The sequence below is a fragment of the Vicia villosa genome, linkage group LG3 (assembly GCF_029867415.1).
Source record: "Vicia villosa cultivar HV-30 ecotype Madison, WI linkage group LG3, Vvil1.0, whole genome shotgun sequence".
NCBI classification, from domain to species: domain Eukaryota; kingdom Viridiplantae; phylum Streptophyta; class Magnoliopsida; order Fabales; family Fabaceae; genus Vicia; species Vicia villosa.
This window is the reverse complement of record NC_081182.1, coordinates 180,000,556-180,007,277: the sequence shown is the minus strand read 5'-3', so window position 1 is coordinate 180,007,277 and position 6,722 is coordinate 180,000,556. Positions and strand designations below refer to the sequence as shown.

Below are 6,722 nucleotides of genomic sequence, written 5' to 3'. Positions count from 1 at the left end.
AATTACACCTTATTGAATTTGAACCCAGTAAGGCATATAATTTGATTATTCTCAAATTTTACAAACTAATCACAAAATTAGAATTACAAAAAAAGTACTATATATTAGAATAAACACAGATAAATTAATCTTAATAATATAAATCAAAACAAATATATTTAAAAGCATATACTACAAACCCCATTTACTTAAATTATTATAACAAAGCATAAGAAAGATAATAAAATTCAAAGCACAAATCATAAAGATGAATACACATGTGGTGAGAGCCTACGCTTAGGATACACAGATAATGGCACTGCTCTCAAAATACCTAATCCAAAAGCTTCATCCATGTTGATATTTTCTCCACTAACTCCATTTTCAAGCTCCCAATCAAACGAATGAATCAAAGTAGCAACTTGAAGTTGAACCATCCGAATTCCAAGATTCATCCCAGCACATATCCTACGTTATAACTTCAAAATCATTTCCTTTAACGTCAACATTGCAGTTTTCACCACTTGCTAAGAATCTTTCAGGCTTGAATTCTAATGGATCCACCCATTGTTTTGGGTCACGAGCTATGGCCCATACGTTAACCAAAAGAGTTGAACCCTTCGGAATGTGGTATCCAAAAATCTCACAACTTTCAGAAGCAATTCTTGGAAGTGAAAGAGGCGTTGGAGGGTGTAAACGAAATGTTTCTTTTATGACGGCTTGTAAGTAAGGTAGGTTTGGTATGTCCTCTTCTTTGACGTTTCTGTCTTGACCTATAATGTTGTCCAATTCTTGTCGAAGTTTGGTTAGGATTTTTGGGCTTCGAAGGAGCTCTGCAATGGCCCATTCTATGGTAATTGATGTTGTTTCTGTACCAGCTACAAACATATTCTGAATGGAAAAATATTTCACATAAGAAAGAGTTCAATTTTATAAAAATATAGTTGGTGGATAATCTAGAACATACTTCACTTTCCCACTCATCTAATTTTTTATTTATTTTAAAATGTCTAATTCTTTTGGATTTTAATAAATTTAAACTGAGATGGCTGAGATGGCAAACCGACATGTCTGTCACATAAAAGCTTATAAAAGAATAGTGATGCGTAGATAGTATAGTACAAAATTTTTGTGTCTATATGATTATATAAAGTTCACAAATTATAATTTTGATTCTTTTTAACATTTGATTCTTTTTTTTTGGTTACTAAAATATCAAACCATTAGTTCTTTTTTTAATCACAATATAAAACCATTAGTTAAAAACAAATAGTTTGAGAAATGTAACATACCAGAAGCAATCCTTTGATCTCAACATCATTATCATTGAGTGTATTTCCATCCTCATCTTTTTCCTCTCTAAGCTCCAACAACGTACTCAACAAATCCTTATGTTTCTCACTCTTCGAATAATTAGAACTCTCATGTTCTTGAATAATATTTGTCAAAAATGCATCAAACCTTTTGTGCAATTTTTTCATTTTAGCTTGAACTCCTTGAAGATCTAACCATTCCAATGAAGGAAAGAAATCACTAATGTTGAACACTCCACCTAAAACAAACAACTCATCAACCATATCCTTAAACTCATCAGCTTGAGGGTCAAAACCACCATTGCCATCATTGAATACTCTCTCTCCCAAGACAACTTTAGCAAGTGCGTTGGTTGTACATACGTTCAATAATTGTCCCAAGTTCACAGGTATTGAGCCTGAATTACTTGCCAAATTGTGTGTCAATCTTGCTACTTCTTCCTGAAATAGCAATATAAATGATGATTTTGTATCAGATTTTTCAAATATTCAATGTAAAATTATTAATTTTGAAAAAATATTTTGTTTTACATCAGATTTATGAAAGAATCAATATGAAAGATAGGGAACTCTCGTTGACCTAGTGGTTGAGACTTGGGTCTTATGTGTTGGGTTAGTCTGTACAGAGCTTTGCTATGAAATACTAGTTTTTTAATACATATGTGACTCAGCTTATTAAAAAATGCCTTGCTGTCATGCCACATAAGCGAAGTTAAAGTTTTTTCAAAAAAATTAACGACAAGGATCAATTTGACTAACGGAAGAGTTTTTAAGAGACTAAAAAGTGAAATCTGAAATTAAGTTAGAGGACTTATGACCTAATTAAGCCTGATATGTATTATAGTGTGTCACCGTTTTTTTAAAAATCTAACATGTGGATGCGCCACATTTTTAAATAAATTCAACAGACCATTCTTTTTGTAATTATTTAAAAAAACATAAAATTAATACTATCATACTTTTAATAAATTTAGCATAAAATCAAATTTTATGAATTCATACCGATTTTTTTAAAAAAGTCTAAAGTAAAATAATATATTTTTTTATCAAAATGTATGGTTCATGCTAGTTTTATTTAAAAAATATAGTATAGAATCAAAAATTTTGAAATTCTTTTTATGATTTTATACACGACTTTTAAAAATCTAACATAAATATAAAAATTTCAAAAAAATATAAAAATTTGATTTGATTTATTTATTTAGCTATCTCTTATTTTCAAAACATTGCTTGAAATAAACTATTATGATTTTTTAAAAACAATAAAAGGAAAGTCAAAATTTTCATTGGTGCAAAAGAAAAAGCAATAAATAAATGATTAAGATGTTTTTGGTACGTTAGTAGAATTGAAAGTAATTAGGTAAGCATAGAAGTCACATCTTTTGAAAAAGTGGTACCTTATAGATAATGTTGATTACTACATGAAGAGTTTACAATTACACCTATATTCTTAATACACATTTTTTTATGGATATATTTTGTATCGGTATTATTAAATCATCTTTATGTATACGTATTGTTGATTGTTGACTTTATAAACACAATATTGAAAACATGATTCTTGACACTTACAACTTGATATCAATAATAATTTTAAAAAATAAAAATAAAAAATATTTATAAGTGTAAATGTCAGTTTGAGACACATACATTTTTTTTATAAAGAGAGTCGATGTTATATAAATTGTCTTAAAAAAATTTTGTTTTGATATAATCATCTACAAGAATTTTACTTACTACACTGATAAAAGGTGGTTAACTTACTTGATGTAAGTGTCTGAAAATTGAAGGTAAAATATAAAGAATTTATTTTGCTCTTCCATATTTTATTCAAATCTCTATTTTGTCCTTTAAAAAATAAAAATAAAATATTTAACAATGTTGGTTTTCTTGAACTTTTATATTTTATATCGATTATTTCAAAAATATAATATGAATCCATAAATTTTAAAAAAAATCTATGATTTTATATCAATGGGGAGTGTGGGGTGGATATCCTTCAATTTGCGGATGATACTCTTTTGGTGGGGGAGGGTTCTTGGAGACAAGTGTGGGCTTTCAAGGCGGTGCTAAGGGCGTTTGAACTTGTTTCGGGGTTGGGCATAAACTATCATAAGAGTAAATTGATCGGTTACAATGTTAGCAAGAATTTTTTGGATGCGGCATCTTATGTTCTTTTGTGTAAGTTGGAAGAGGGGATGTTCTCTTTTCTTGGAATTATGGTGGGGTGTAATCCGAGAAAGGTTAACACGTGGAAACCGCTTGTATCAAAATTAAAGAAGCGTCTTATGGGTTGGAAGAATCGGTATCTTAGTTTGGGCGGTAGAATTACTCTTTTGAAATCGGTTATTTGTTCTTTATCCATCTTTACTATGTCATTTTATAAGATGCCGGCAACGGTGGCTAAGGAAATTTCTAGTATACAAGGTAACTTCTTGTGGGGAGGAGGTATGGAGGAAAAAAGGAGGATTAGTTGGGTTAGTTGGAAGAATGTTTGTCTTCCGGTGGATAAAGGGGGTCTTGGCATTAAAAATATTTCGGATTTTAATTTGGCTCTTTTGAATAAATGGAGATGGGGAATCTTAAGAGGTGAGGATGTGCTTTGGCTCAATTTGTTAAAAGCAAAATATGGTGATCTAAACATGAAGATCTTATGTGGAGGTACTTTTCCTTCTTCCTCTCTTTCTTCTCTTTCTTCTTTTTCTTCTCCTTCTTTTGGTTCCGTTTGGTGGAGGGATTTGGTGTCTATTGGAGGGAGGGGGGTTTATGGGGAGAGAGATCCTATGGAGTCTTTTTGTCGGTTTAGAGTTAGGAATGAGTTTTCTACTCCGTTTTGGGAAGCCTCATGGTTGGATTCTTGTTGTTTAAAGAAGGTTTTTCCTTGTTTGTTTGAGGTGTCGGGGTTGAAGAGAGTGGCGGTGGCGGGCATGGGAGGATGGGTGGATGGAGTGTGGTCGTGGGGGAATTTAGGGATCAATCCGTTGGATTTGAGCGCTCATAATTTGGTTTCGGATTTGACTTCTTTGGGGGGTTTTGTTGGAAGGCCGCGGTCCGGGTAGTGGGGAGTCCGATACCGTGGAGTGGATGGCCGAAGCGGATGGTGTCTTTTCCGTTGCTTCTTGTTATAAGTTTTTTGCCGGGTTCCGTATTCCGTTTGGTCCTTCAAATAAATTTGATGGGGCATTGAGCTTGATATGGAAAATGGAAGTTCCTTTTAAAATTAAGGCTTTTGGGTGGAGGGTCTTGGTTAATAGACTACTTACAAAGGATTTATTGCTTCGGAAAGGTATTACTTTTTCGGGAGATTTTTCCAAGTGTGTTTTTTGTGGTGTTCATCCGGAAAGTATGATGCACTCTTTCTTTTTGTGTCCTTCGGTTGCTTTGGTTTGGTCTTCAATGGCTAGGTGGATAGGCAAACCTTATGGTGGGATGAAGGAGAATTGTTTGGGTGGTTTCTTGGATTGGTTGTCCTTTTGTAAAATGAAGAAAGTTAAAGAAGGTAAATTAGGAGTAGTTTGGTTAGCAACTTTATGGTCTCTTTGATTGTATAGAAATGGTGTGTGTTTTCGGAATGAGGTGTGGAATGTCGATAATACTATTTGGAGCATCAAGGTTTTGGTGTGGAAGTGGGCTTTTATAGGAGATATTACTCATCCTATTTGTGGCTTCTACGAATTCAACAAAGATCCTTTGTTCTTTATTTCGTAGTGTCAAATCGGTTTGTAATCTCTTGTTGATTTTTTTGTGAGGGGTTTCTTCCGCTCTTTTGATGTAAACAGGTGTTGAGAACCCTTAGTTCTCTTTTTAATACAACTTGCTTACTCAAAAAAAAAAAAAAAAATCTAATATAAAATTATGAATTTTAGAAAAATCTTTGGTTTAGGCTGGATTTATAAAATAATCAGTATAAAAGTAAGAGACTATCAGATTTTTTTTGAAAAACTAAATAGATTAATTTTTTTTTGCAATTATTTAAAATCACACCAAGTTAAAACTATCAATAAATTTGATATGTACCGTAGGGGTGTCACTGTTTTTTCTAATTATGTGTGCTATTTTTTAAATAAATTTGATAAGTTATTTTTTTTAATTATTTAAAAAAAAATACAAAGTTAACACTATAAGACTTTTTATAAACTCTTTAGGAATGTCCAGATTTTAAAAATTTGGTATAAAGTATAATTTTTTTCCAATATATTATAAATGTATTATATCAGTTTTTGAAAAGTCAGAGATAAAATAATAATTTCTTTTTAAAATTTATGGTTTTTACTTTATACTAGTTTTTCTAAAAAAATACAATATAGGATCATAAATTTAAAAAAAAAATTATGATTCTATACATGATTTTCCAAAAATCTAACATAAAATTAAAATTTTTAAAAAATGTGAAAAATTGATTTGATTTATTTATTTAGCCATTTCTAATTTTCAAAACATTTCTTGAAATATACTTCTATGATATTTTAAAAACAATAGGAAGAATAAGGAAACTCAAATTATTTCACTTGTTCTAAAGAAAAAGCAATAAATAAAAGATTAAGATGTTATTGGTATGTCAATCAAAATGCAAGGTAGGTAACCATAGAAGTCACATTTTATGAAAATATGGTACGTTATAGGTAATATTGATTACTACATAAAGAACACACAATAACAACATATTCTTAAACTATATCAATATAGAGCCATGTTAATACTATGTTAACTTACCTGACGCAAGTGTTTGACTTCATCCAAAGATTTGTTAGAGAACAAATGAACGGATGTGATTTTCCGAAGCAATCGCCACCGCGGACCATACGGACCAAACACAAGGTCTTGATAATTATAACCTATGTATTTGGCTCCGGAATTAGGTGGCCGGCTACTAAAATTAGCATCATGAACCTTTAAGAATTGTTCGGCCGCAGTGGCCGAAGCGGCCACGATAACATCGACAAACCCTAGTTTGAGGTACATCAAAGGACCATAGGTTTGAGCCAAGGCTGCAAGAGATTGGTGTGGGGCAGGGCCTAAGTGTGGAATGTTACCTATTATAGGCCATGGTTTTGGTCCAGGTGGAAGAGGTAGTGATGAAGAAGATGATTTTGTTGTGGATTTTAGAAAATGGTATATTAAGATAGATAATATGAAAGTGGAGAATGCAATGAGCCATAGAGACATGGTTATGAAGATGGTGTAGAATACTTGTGTTTTCTTGTTGTATTGTTTAGCTAAGACTCAAAGATTGCTATATTTATATAGGAAACGTTTTCCTTACTTTACTAGGTAGCTTGTGCAATTGGAATTGGACAATAGATACAATAAAAATTTACAGCACTCTACTAAATTTTTTTAATGATTTTTTAAGAATAAATATTTAAAGATGTGTCGTCGTAAGTGCAACTCAGATGAAAGAAGTTTAATTTAACAAGACGCGTGTTCAAA

At 31.5% G+C, this 6,722-nt stretch overlaps 1 pseudogene; it reads right to left on the bottom strand.

The window, feature by feature from the left end:
• Window positions 1-124: 124 nt before the first annotated feature.
• Window positions 125-6,515, bottom strand: LOC131662640 (flavonoid 3'-monooxygenase-like; annotated as a pseudogene).
• Between the last annotated feature and the right edge of the window lie 207 nt (window positions 6,516-6,722).